Below are 14,402 nucleotides of genomic sequence, written 5' to 3'. Positions count from 1 at the left end.
CTGCGCAGTATCAAGTACGCACACAAAGTCGTCCTGTGCAGTAGACCAAACTGAAAAACCTAATAACTGAATGACTGGAAAAGAAAAAAAAAACTGGACCATCATAAACTAAAATAAGTATAAAAAAAATAGAAATGGGTAATTGCTTTAGCCGGTTTGTGTCATTTGATATACTGTTATAAAAATAATATAGAAAATAGAAATTCATTTTCAAAATTAACGTATTTTTACAGATTTTAAATAAAATTACAACTGTGTTGCGAAAGTCATTGTGTATAGTGTCGCGTTTCTGCGCTTCCGGCATTCATGCCGCAGGTCGCTCCCGCGACCCTTGATATGTTATCGACGGTGGACTGCTGTTGCACAAAGTGATTTGGCAATTGGACAAAACTGTAAGCACGATCGTTAAAACGTATGTCGATTACGTTTTGAAATTAAAAGGTAGAAAAGTAGTGGTTTTCGACGGGTATTTGAAGAGAGTGATCGAGAAGATGATGAAGAAGAAGAAGAAGACGATGAAGACGAAGAAAGAGATCCGCAACAAATAGAGGAAGATAATGAACGTGAAAATGAAGGTGAATATATAGAAGAAGAGAAGAGTGAACATGCTGTGTCTAGAAGACGTCTGGGTGGTCAAATTGCTCCTGTAGTAGCTAAAAAAAAAAAATAACTGCGTAAAATGATTCTACTTAAATGAAAATATTTGATTGATTAATATAAGGCATGAAAAGCGTATTGTAGTCGATTCGCGCAGTGTATGGATATATATATATAATCTGAAAATGTAATAAAGGCACCACGTTCACCGTTGTACAACAGACCTCGCAAAATGCGTACTAGACAGTCAAATTGGTCCGAGAGCAACTCTGAATCACCTTCAGAAATTGAACGAAAGATACACAGGCGACCGAAACCACTACTCAAGGAGCGAGTAACTTGAGGTGTAACCAGGGAAATATACGGTCCATCAAATATTGACCAAAGCGGATACAGACCAGACTTCGCCACAGTTAAGCCGACCAAAGCTAAGCTTGCGACGATAGATAAGCCTGTAAAAAGGAACAGACCAGACAATACAATCAAGACAAATTTAGACAAAAATTACAATCTTGCTGCAAAACCCTCAAAGGACACTGCAGAGATAAACAGAGATCAACCAGTTCGACATAAGAAACAGTATTTAGACGAAAAAGAATTTTCCGACGACGTTGAGACATGGAAACTCATAATCAACAACGGAAAATAGTACGACCAGACAGAATGAGTGAGAAACATAAAGTGAAAAGAAATACAAAAGTAACAGAACCTCACAAAAGTTATTCACGTCGACTATCTAGCTCCTTCAGCTCATCAAAGGAAACTCATAGTTATAAGGATAACCACAGACGAGCTGAACAATCAGAAAGGAGAAGGAGCGTAAATAAATATTCAGAATCGTACAGTGAAGACGATACATCTAACGACAGTCATTACTCTAGAATGACACAACGATTAGACCACTTACACCGTAGCCGATTACGAAATATCCGTCGACATAGAAAAAACAAAAGATACTCATCGGAAATCGAATCTGTCATTGAAAAACGGAATAGAAGTTCAAAACACCGAGTAAACTATCGCTCTCGATCACGGTCACGGTCGAAATCCAGATACAGAAATAAACATACAGACTACCATTATTCTCGTGAACAATGGCGAGAACCGACTCGATACTACTCTGACACTGAAAGCTCGGACTCATCTTCAGAAATAGACTATGAGACGAGACACCGTTCGCACAGGTTATGAGAACGTGACTATGATACTTCCCGACAAGACCTCTGTAATATTAAGTTACTAGAAAGCCGTAAAATAAGAATTAATGGCACAGACGGACCTGTAGAATTTATTAGCCAAATCGAAGACCAGAAAAGGCGTGTTAGAATGTCAAGTGAAGACTTGTTGCAAGCAATAACGGCCGTATTCTCCAAAGAAGTTAATTCGTGGTACCGAGGAATATCAAAGGAAATATATTCGTGGAGAGACCTGAAAAGAGCCTTACGGGACCACTACGGCAGACGAATGACTGATGATGACATTGAGGAAGAACTCAGACGGCGAACACAAAACGATGGTGAATCAATAACAGACTACCTAAACGCCTTCCGATATATAGCTAGCCATTTTTAACATCCTATTTCCCTGCAACAACAAATAAAGATCGCTAGACGAGGACTTCTTCCAGCATACCGGAAATCTATGTCAGACAAACGAATATAGATTCACTGATCTGACGTATTATGGCCGAAAATGGAAAAATTTGGAAGAAATGGATGAACAATACCATCCATCCTCGACCAAGACACTTTTTCCGGCTGCAGCACCAAAAACAAATAAGAAAACAGCAAAAGCATCAGCTGTATAGAAAATTGGGACAAAACCTGACATGACACGTGAAAACACTCAAAACAGTAATGGAAATGACAATACAGGTAAAACAAAACAAAATGATACATAACAACAGACCAAGCACGGAAGTATGTATGCGGCACCCATGATGGCTCAAATTGCAGCATACCAAAAACCACATCAATACTTGGGTAATTCTTGGCTATTTCGATTGACTTGTAACCCTTAGGATACGGATTTTTTTTTTAATTTGGCACAATTGTTATACACATAAAAGTGAGATTTTTCCCAAATTTTGAAAACGATACATTAATTATATCAAAAGTTATTAACAATTAAAGAAAAATGATAAAAAATTTTCAAACGGCTATATTTTAAAAACTAATAAAGATATCGGAATCGGATTTTTTTGAAAATACTTATAATGCCTTAGAATTTCGAAATACAACAATAAACAATGAAACATTTTTTTCGAAAGTTATTAACTTTTTGTTTAAACAATTGCTAATATCTCAAAAAGTATATATTTTTTTAAATTCTTGCTCCTGCGTGTTCCTAAGGATTTTTGTTATCGAAAACAATCAAAAAATTTAAGAGCCCGATATATCGGAAGGTGTAGTCCTAATTAGAAGAAAACGCCACAGCGTAAGCCCACGAAGACGTCCCGCTGCCGTTGCGACGCACACCAAGGCATCTTTTTCGATTAAGGCTACGCTTTCCGATATGTCGGGCCCTTGAATTTTATGATTGTTTTCGATAGCAAAAATCCTCAAGAACATGCAGGAGCAAGAAATTTTCAAAAAAAAATATACTTTTTGAGAAATTAGCAATTGTTTAAACGAAAAGTTAATAACTTCCCAAAAAAAATTTTTATTGTAATTATTTCAAAATTTTAAGGCATTATAAGTATTTTCAAAAAAATCCGACTTCGATATCTTTATTAGTTTTTAAAATATAGCCGTTTGAAAATTTTTTATCATTTTTCTTTAATTATTAATAACTTTTGACATAATTAATGTATTGTCTTCAAAATTTGGGAAATATCTCACTTTTATGTGTACAACATGTGTGCCAAATTAAAAAAATTCCGCAACCTAAGGGTTAGAAGTCAATCGAAATAGCCAAGAATTACCCACTTGGGCTTCCCACCAGTTAAACAAGAATAAACCTGGACAAATCATGACAAAATACCGACAATAAATGACAATCAGACCAATGACAGAAATAATAACCGGGACCAACAGACCCAAGGTTACAGACAAGGTCAACGAGTACCAGTATCGAATGGCATGGAAACAAGATGGAATTTACCTTCACTGATACCATTTCAGAACAATCAGACAGAAACAGATAATACAGTGAATAGTAATAATCAGACCGACAGACAAAACAGAGAGCCATGCAAATGTTGCCAAGATGATCATAATTACCGACAATGGCCAAAGAATCCTTGTTTCTTCTGTTACCAGCCAGGTTATTATGCAGCATCTTGCCCAAAAAGAGAAACTTTATTTCCAAGAACAGGACCGAAAATAAGACAGACATATTGTCAAGTTTGTAGTAATATAGGAGCGCCCTTTGACTTTTGCAAAATTTCCCAATATATTCGCTCTGAATTGTTGGGAAACGTGTTAGGTGGGGAGAAGAATGCTTCCTCCCGATTCCCAATAATGGGCCAAAATAATAGGGGAAATCGCTATGAAAACGGCGTCCCACATAGAAAGAAAATATTTGTTTCCCACACAGACTCGAAAGAAAATATTTGTCCAATATGAGAAATATCATCAGGTGATGATAAAAGAATAGATGACCATTCATCAGACGAGGATGAAGACATTATTGAAGGAAAAACCGCTAAAATAAATGGACAGAAACTGTCCTGGATTGATGAAGAACCACTTAATAAGTTGCTAAAACGTCTTAAGAATCAGGAAACGTTACTGTTTGACATTAATGGGGAGATACAAAATAGTGAACAGTTAGTGGAAAACCTATCATTTCCACCGGCCCAACAAATGATATTAACAAACAAAACTGACCATCAAACTCCAGCAATGGTAGATGAAATAATAAAAGTTCTGGACAGCAAAGTAGTTACTGACACACCTGAAATAAAACCTAAAGGTGCGTGTATAGCAATGCCAAAAGGAATATTAAAAACCCTTAAATTCTTAGACAATGAAGAAATGAAAGAAACAAGAGATGAAGTACTGACATAAATACTTTCAGAATTAGACCTGCAAACAACTAATGTACCTGATAAGGGATTACGGAAGCTGTAGATGATGATAAAGTCAAAAACATGATAATTGTATTGACCGAACCCCCACAGTCGATAAGACGATTGAGCTCGGACAGTAGATGTTTCATACATCATGATTAATATTGGTAATGTAGCATATGACGCCTTAGTTAATTCAGGGGCGGAACTCTCACTGATAGGACCGGAAATAACGGACAGATTTAAAGAGAGACTAATTCCGAATTATACTACAATACAAGGAATTACGGGAAAACAGAGAGATCTCTAGGCGAACTTCCCCTACAAATTAATTTTGACGGACATACGCAGAAATTTAGGTTTAAGGCAATGAAAAACCTACCTGGACCGCCGATTATCTTAGGTCTAGATTTTCTGACAGAATGGTATATGTTCATACTCTTCCGAGAAAGAAAATGGAGAGTGCATAATGGTAAATGGCATCACCTACAGCCTAGACAAATGTCACAACGGGAAGCTTTCTTTGCAGAATTCGCTGGCCTCACAGAAACTACACCTGACCAAACTAAATGCATTAACGAAATAACAGATCACTTATTACCACCTATGACTGACAAACTAGAAAGGACACCCATAGTGAAATACATAATAGATGTAGGTGATTGCCAACAAATAAGTCAAGGATTACGACAAATGTCACCAGGAGTACAAAAGATAGTAAGAACTGAAATCCAAAAATTGTACGAAATGGGCATTATTCGCCCATCCAAAAGCGCATGACGTACTGCTCCAGTAATGATAAGAAAGCCTGACGGTTCCTAGAGATTTTGCATTGACTTTCGCGACTTAAATAAGGTCATAAGGAAAGATGCATATCCACTACCTAATATGGATTCGATACTAGACAAATTACGACACGCCGAATACGTTAGTAAGATTGATCTTAAACAGACTTACCTCCAAGTGATCTTAGACAAGAATATACAGCTTTTGCAAGCCCAGGAGAAGGATTATGGAAGTTTGTAGTTATGCCATTTAGACTCGTCTATGCCCCAGTGACTTTTCAATGATTAGCTGATGCACTATTTGGTCCTGACTAGGAACCTCAGGTTTTTACTTAACTTGACGATATAATCATTGTTACCGAGACCTTCCGAGATATTACTAAATACTTAGAATTAGTATTACGACGAATTCATGAAGTTGGACTACAGATAAATGCAAAGAAATGTGAATTCGGTTGTACTCGCCTAACTATTTAGGTTTTCTACTAGACCAAGAAGGATTACAACTTGACCCAGACTGGACTAAAACAGTACTAGAATTTTCAGTACCTAAAACGGTAAAGCAACTACGTAGCTTTCTGGGAATAGTCGAATGGTACTCTAGATTTATAAAGAATTGTTCGGAAATAAAAGTACTATTGCAAAAACTTTTGAAGAAACATCAAGTATTTAACTGGGTAGCTGACCAACAAGAAGCGTTTGACAAGCTGAAACGAGCATTAACAGAAGCTCCAGTATTAGCAAGACCAGACTTTGCCCAGCCATTGACGGTTTAAACAGACGCGAGCGATTTTGCAATTGGGGCCGTACTGACTCAAAATTTTGACGATGGCGAACACCCGATAGCATATACGAGTATTAGCAGAACACTGACCGGACTAGAAAGAAATTATTCTGTGACAGAGAAAGAATTATTATCAATAGTATATGCCATCAAAAAGCTAAGACCGTACCTACGATATGACTATACAGTTATTACTGACCACTCAGCTCTAGTATACCTCTTCAACATAAAAGAACCGAAAGATAGACTAGGAAGATGGATATGTGACCTAATGCAAGAACGTGTGACCTTTAAACACTGCAAAGGCACAATGCATAAGGCGCCAGACGCCTTGTCACGAATCGATGAAGAGACTAATAAAATCTCAGCCTTCAGAACAGTTCAAGACAATTGGTATTTGAAAAGACGTAAAGACGTGAAAGGAAAACCAGACGAATACTCTGACTGGAAGATCGAAGATAGCATGCTATATTATTTAAGACCAGACCCAATTATGGATCCGGTAATAAACGGAGAAACGGAATGAAAACTAGTAGTATCTGACGAATACCGAATAGAAATCATGAAAAATGCACACTGCCTACCTGTAGCAGGACATATGGGTATAGAAAAGACATATATGAGAATCAATACCGAATATTATTGGTGAGGAATGTATACTGACACTTACAACTTCGTCACAAAGTGCCCATTATGTCAAAGATTTAAAACCAACCAACTAGGTCAACAAGGCCTTATGGGACGACAAAATATAGACCGACCATGGGCAATAGTAGCGGCTGACACTATGGAATTTCCTCGAAGCAAGACGCAGAATAAATATCTTCTAGTTTTTCAAGATCTCTTCATACATTGGATAGAATTGAAACCGGTACTCCGCGGACGAAAAGACCGTCGCGAAAGCGTTAGAAGAACTCATCATATTCAGATGGGAAACACCTGACTATCTACTGACCGACAACGGAAAAAAATACGTTAATAAACACTTAGACAGTATGTTACAGGAATATGGCATCAAGCATAACACGACGGTACCATATTATCCACAGGCCAATCTCGTTGACAGAAGTAATAGGACGATAAAAACAATGATAGCGATGTATGTCGAAAATGATCACCGAAATTGGGATAAATGTCTTAATGAGTTCCGACATGCTATAAACACAGCAGTACAATCAGCCACACAAACGTACCCAGCATTCCTAAATTACGGCAAACAACCGAGACCAATAAGAAGTTTACGAAGGAAAGTAGAATCAACCGAACTATAACTGACACTGAAACCAGAGGAGTGGACGGAAAGGCTGAAAAGACCTATAGAAATGGTTGAAAGGAACCTAGAGAAAACACATGACAAAATGATTGATTATCTATAAAATGCAGCAAATAAATTTTCGACCAAATTAGGGGAAAAATATGAAGGACCCTTCAAATTGCTAGATCAACTCAAACACAGTATTCACCATTGAGACACTGACAAAGAAAAAAGTTGGTAAAGTTCATGTTGAACAACTGAAACCATTTAGAAGCTCCGACAATAATAATTATGACCTTAGATCGAACCAAGAAAACAACAAGTAACCAAGATCAAGCTAAATGAATAGGAACGGACACGTACAACCCCAAAACAAGGGGAAGTAAAAATAAGAAGAAAATAGATAATCTCCACAAGTTCCATTGTTCGGACACCTCTAAAGGGTCTCAGCTATCACTAGATGGTCAAGCGGAGAAGAAATTGGAGGACTTCCTGGGCAATGGTGCGGAGTCGGTACCAGCCGGGAAAGGGGAGACCATCAACCCCCAACCGGCTGGACCATCAACTCCGCCTCCAACACTCCGTCGCCCAGGGACAATAACATCGTCCGCCTCCACCATCTCCGCCACCACCATTGAGCCGTTCGCCTTGACCATTTCTGCCACCACCGCCCGACCGACCATCTCCACCACCACTGCCCAGCCGTCTGCTACAAGGAGTTGAGGTCACCCAGGCTGGTTGCCTGTGAGCTCGACACCAATTAGCCGACCCATGACCGCCCAGTCACTGATCATTCTCAGGATGGATCCCGTCGACCGTCTGGAGGTCCAGGGCCTGCACTACAGGACGGCCAGCGGCAAGCGCGGCAAATACAACCCGCGGCGCCATTTGCAGCTGGACGACCTGGTAGGTGCAAGGGATCCTTCGGAGGAGGAATCCGACGACGACCTACCTGGATCGTCGACTAGCCGCGCAGCAACACGACCAGCTGCTGCAGCTAGGATGCCACCCTGGGAGATCTCGACCGACCCTACGGTTGATCCCTCCCTCTGAGCTTGCTTCAACTACTGGCAGACTGACCACAATTTCGGGAACTGTTCTCGTCCCAAAGAAGGACAGTTTTACGGATATTGTGGTCGGCGGGGAGTTGTGGTTTTCGACTGCCCGAGGTGTGCCGACGCATACCATCATCGGCACGGTCCCTCGGGCTCGAATAACCCGGTGGAGAACACCATCATTTTATCGAAACCTCGACCGACCCCCAGCCGTCGGAGTAGGTGGGATGAGGTGGACAGACTAGCGTCCACTTCGTCAGGGTCCGATTGGAATTGAAACCCCGGACAGGAGCCCCGCCACCGAAAGCAGGCAGCCCAGCTGAGCTCGCGCCCTTGGGAGACGGAGGACCCTCCACCGTCATATCAGGAGGCAACCCGAGGCTGAGCTCAATACTGCGAGGGGCCGGAGTGGGAGAGGCCAACCGCTAACACCGGGGCCATACCCCGACCAGACCCCCCGCTTCATCTGCCAGATCATCGGCGGAGAAGCAGGCGAGGGACCTATTATGGAAGTCTCATAACACCCAGACCTCCGAGGATGAGGCTGACGTCGACCTGCGCCTGAGGGAGCTTCAACAGCTCCAGCGCGCCCTACAGGATATGGAGAGGCGCGATCGCTCCCGCAGGCGTGAGTACCAGTAACTGGCTCAAGGCGACCATCACCAATTTTTTTTTATTATTATCTATTGTTATATTGTTTTTTTCTTTGTTTTTGTTGTTTTGGGCCTTGACAATAAACGCCAGGGCCAAGCCCTGGCTTAAAATGACTGACCTGCGTTTTATGTAAATAACATGACCTTCTCTGACCAACCTTTACCGACCTAGCAAGGACTTAATGAACCAAAATAGAAGAAAGGATGCAGCCAAGCAGACCAAGCAGGTGCAGGACTCCGACCATAGCAGACCATGGAACCAAGAGGGAAACCCCTAACAGGTAAGAATTTCGGACAACTGACGCGAGCTGAGGACGCAGCGGCAAAACAAAGGGGAATGGAGCAAACGAGTGGTATTGGTGGTAGAATACCGGCTTAATGGGGGTTCTGTAATGCGATACATCACAATGCTTTGCCTGAGAGTGTTGCATTATTTGCAACACCTCAGGAAAGCTATCTCCCTCCCTTGCCGCCCCGTAACCAGCCGTATAATGCTAACCTATACGCGCCCTAATGCAAGCACTGATTGTTTTTTATATCCATACACCGACACCGGAGAAATCAACGAAACAAGTTGACGAACGCTATCCGACCGATGCTCGAAAAATAGAACGCACTATATGAAAAAAGAGAGCGCACGCACACACACACTCATGACCACGTGTTGCCGACCGGAGAGAAAACACGGAAAACTTGACTGGGAAATGCAGCAGAATGCATGTTCTTCCAAATTTTTCGTGAGTGTTAGGAGAGAGTAACGGGATTCAGATAGTGGACTAGGGGGTCACGATTTTCAAAGCAGGAATCGACAGTATAGACCGTCACAGATATAATTCGCCGGGACGTGTAGATTCGTACCACTGCGTGTAGAGTCGTGTTGAGTTATACTGATCTTTCACTAATTAGACTACCTTTGTATATGTAGGTTGAAATAAATACAATTAAGTGTGATCAATTTTTATAATTTTGCGCTTTGTTACCCTCCCTTTCTTGCATGCTGATTATTTTCAGCCGCGGACGGTTATAATCGGGAAACACTTGTTCGCCATTTTCGGTTCCAACGTTAGGTAACATACGCGCGAATTCGAAAGAATCTCCGACTCGAGGTAAAGCGTCACAACCTGAGCTGCTGGAATTTTACAGACGAGGGGACGGAAGGAAATCAACTTTTTAGACATTAACAGCCTAAATTAGAGGAAATCGCGGGTCAACGTACACCTGCCCACACTGTGTAGTCGCATTGTGAGCAAACGGGAATACGTCGCGATACCTAGACCTTATCCCCGACGATCGCCCTAATCACACACGGCGGTTTGGCGCCCTAATAATTAATTGGGGATAAAGTGCCAATGAGGCCTTGTGGCAGAAGAGCTTCTAGAGTGCGGTTAAGACCTCCCGAAATTCCCCGCCACAATAGTATAATTGCTATTTGTTATTCGGATAATTAATTTCGGTATTTTATTAGAATTTTGTTTAGTCATTTTAGCGATTTCAGCGTCTATTCTTTCAAAAATTATTAAAATTTTTATTTTATCGTTCCTTTATAAAAATTTTATTTTATAATCGACTTTTCCCTTTGGTTTCTGTGTACAATTCTTTTATTAATGTATTTTCAACTTGCAAAGCTTGTAGCTCGTCAAATTTTTCAAATGTATTGCTTTGTTTTGCATGCTCTATTTCGTTAAAAATTTCTTGTTTGATCTGTCCTCCACTTACATTTTTAAGTTGTGTGATGATGCGTTGTAACGGTCCAGTCTGATTTGTCTCCTATTTTCCTCTGCAAAACGGCAACCCGTCACAGATGAGACTATTAAAGAAAAGCGGTAATTGAGCGTAGGCGCTTTTCACACATATATGCAAATGTGTTAGGGCAACTCTGCGAAAACATTACCATATAAGGAGCGTGACGTCACGACCGTGGGAAAATTTATTGTTTACAACAGAAAATCGTCAATTATAAAGTTTTTTAGACGAACAAAAGTATTTCTTAGTTAAATTTGATGCGCTGATCCTGAATTTCATGTTGTTATAACTCTCGAATCGATATTTGTTAGTCAAATCTAATCTACAAGTTAATATTGTTAGTTATTTTGCAATAAACAACGATATTGTTATTTCGAGCATGCGATTACAACCTCGACGTATTGAAACAGAAATGCAAGAATTTGACACTTTGATAACTAATTATTCACTAAGTTATCAATAAATAAACAATTTATAATTTTTTTAAACAATTAAAATAACACTGTTAGATAGCAAATCGATCATACGTATCTGTAAAATTGATGATTATGATTGTCACTAATTTGCTGATTTTTAAACCGCTAAAAAAGAAATTTGCAAATCTGTTTTTTAATTATTATTCAAAATTAGAGAGCAACATTAATCATCTTTTATTTGAATAACATTCTTCTAACTACAAGCGATTTTTTCATGTAAAAATTTTCCATAATTTTATTGTAAAAGTGGCGTAATTTGATTGTTAAATTGTATAACTTATAACTTTGAAAGGCGATTTTTCCTCGAGATGTAATTTATGTTAAAAAATTCATCATTTCAAGTTTAATTTTTTAAATCGCATAATTGCAATTTCGATCGAGCCATTTTGCGATAAAACATGTACAAAATTTGCGTCAATAACAAAAATAGCGTTGTAGGGGCTACCAAGCGTAGAAAGGAGCCCATTTCGCATGTATAAATTCGCTCGTCGCTGCGGCAAGAGGACTCACTTTCCTACCTTGCTTAGCAGCGCGAGCACTATTGTAGAAATAAAGCCTCAGCTATTTCCTGAGACGAATTTCTTGTTTAGTGGTTAGCCTGTTAAACTCTCATTCCTCAGATCTCTAAGCGCTCAACTCATGAGACTATCTCTCTCATGAGAAAAAAGCAGCCTTAGATATCTTCCCTCTTGAAAGATATTTGCTGTTGAGAAATTAAATTGAGCAGTGATCGCGCCGCTGTCGGGCCTCTCCCCGATAGATGCGATTGCTCTCAATTGCATTTCGAAACAACTCATCGAGTTGTAAGCCTCGTGGTTTGCTACTCGAAAGATTTTCTTTTATTACTTAGTTTACGCGCGTGTCAACTTCTTGCTTTTCTCGGAGACGTATTTGCGAATTCAATATAAAGAGTCCGAACTATTATTTTCATAACGCGAGATAGATTCACACGTTACAGCGTCATCAAGTAGAAAGCCTGATCTATAGAGCTCGCACGAAATTCTCTCTTGACAAGAGGACGCGGATGGACGATCAGCTAATGCCACTTAGCTCACACTGACGCGCTTCTTTACCGCTTCGAAACCTCGCGCATTTAGACCTCTCAAGATCTGCCCGACCGATGTGCACCACCCTTACATCCCCTCACACACTAACCGACCTTCCAAGTACCGAGAGGCGATCACGGAAAGCGGCAACGGGACGCGACATTGACGTAGGAGTCGAGCGGCGGCCATGTTGCAACGCGATCGACAACGAGCTTGGGTCAGAGTTAGAGCGGAAGAAGTGAGAGCGTGAGTGCGAGCGAGTCAACCGAGGAGGGGCGCGAGAGAGTACTCGTATAGGTGCGAGTGAGACAACTGATAGAGCACGCGCAAGTTGGGATACGGATGCAAATAGAGATGACCGGTAGGACTAGGATGCGTTAGAGGACAAAGGACAGACTGAGAGTTACGATAAACCGATTGGCGTGTGCACTCTTAACTAGCCAATAATAAAGAAGATAGGGGTACAATAATGAATGGAGTAAAACCGACGCTATCTAAGTGCCAAGTAGCGGAATTGCGCGCAATAAAGAATTATTAAAATAGATGGCGCTGATGATCGGGTTGACGACACGTTCGACCAATAAGATAATACTGCAAGAAAAAAAGAAGAGGTAATCGAGAAGACGTGACACTACGCCGGGCTAGTCGTGGTTTATTTTCCTAGAGGCCGCAGCCGAGGACAGACAGATCCAAGGAGGAGTTGCCGTATAGTGCGAATAGTGCAGTGTGAACGAGAGAAAAAAACGAATGAATGAGAGACGAGAGCCCAGCGGACCTCGATATGTGCTCAACGCGAGTAAGTACGTTTTTTTCAATCTAAATCGCGGACATGAGTGTGAAAATTAGTGTAGGCTTCGCGGACCCGCGAAAAGCTTCGACTGACCTTCGGCTAACCCTCAGTGCATGAACAGTGTTGCCATTGTTCTCTAGCGTTCCATGACCGACCAACCGACCTGACCTTTATCCATCGTAAGTGCGGGTTTCAATCGCGTTACGATATGTCTTACGAAAAGCTTTTGAAGAGTTAATCTTTTTTCGATGGGAGTCCAACCAATTCTCGGCCAAATTAACTGGAAAATACGAGGAGCCATTTCGAGTAAAGAGATGACTATCGGATAATGTGTACATCCTAGAAAATATGACAGGTAAGGAAATAGGAAAAGCCCATGTTACACAGATGAAGCCCTATGATGTAGGAATGCCTGACCGATACTAAGTGACCTAACAATGACCTAACGCGTAGCTAGACCATAGAGCACCAGGAAGTAAACCATCAGAGTAGAATTAATAAGTAAGCGTAAGAATAGAATTAATGAATAAAGCCTAAGAGTAGTGATAATGATTAGAACACAAGACTCTAATGTTAACAAATATACCATAAAACCACCTCCCGGAAACAGCACGACTAGCTCACAAACTAGAAAGTGTACAACCTTTCCAGTTTAAGGGGAGGAGGGATAGGCTACTATAAGAATTCACGTATTAATGGAATTAACTAGACAAACACCGCACGATTGGTATTGGCTAACAACAACTATAACTAATCGAGTCCCCATTGATCAAAACTTAGACCTTTTAATTTACAGCTACAAGATGCTGCTAAAATTCGGGACGAGAGCTAAAAGCCCACCCCGCTATCAACCGGAACTAGAATTCCGACCTACAATTGCCCGACCTGCCAAACCAGCCACGTAGACCGTGATACCGCAGCCGCATTCAATTACCTCAGACACGCACAGTGACTTCCATCCCCGCCGTTCGACTAATATCTATTGACTAACGACCATAATAGCATCGACTAACGACCATCCCCGGCCGAGAACAGAGTTTCCCTCCGAGAGTTAGCTTCCTCTCCAACCTGCAGCATCACCTCCTATATACTATAAATAGAAGAGAAGGTTGCGGTGTGCCTTACGAACAATTTGTGTCCTGGAAAAAGGGAAATAGCGTCGGCGTAGATCAAACCGCGTTGTCTAATAAATAATGGAACGGGAAT

This window comes from Phymastichus coffea, unplaced genomic scaffold, assembly GCF_024137745.1.
Source record: "Phymastichus coffea isolate CEN01 unplaced genomic scaffold, Cenicafe_Pcof_1.1 PCOF00010, whole genome shotgun sequence".
Classification (NCBI taxonomy): domain Eukaryota; kingdom Metazoa; phylum Arthropoda; class Insecta; order Hymenoptera; family Eulophidae; genus Phymastichus; species Phymastichus coffea.
This window is presented reverse-complemented; position numbering follows the sequence as displayed.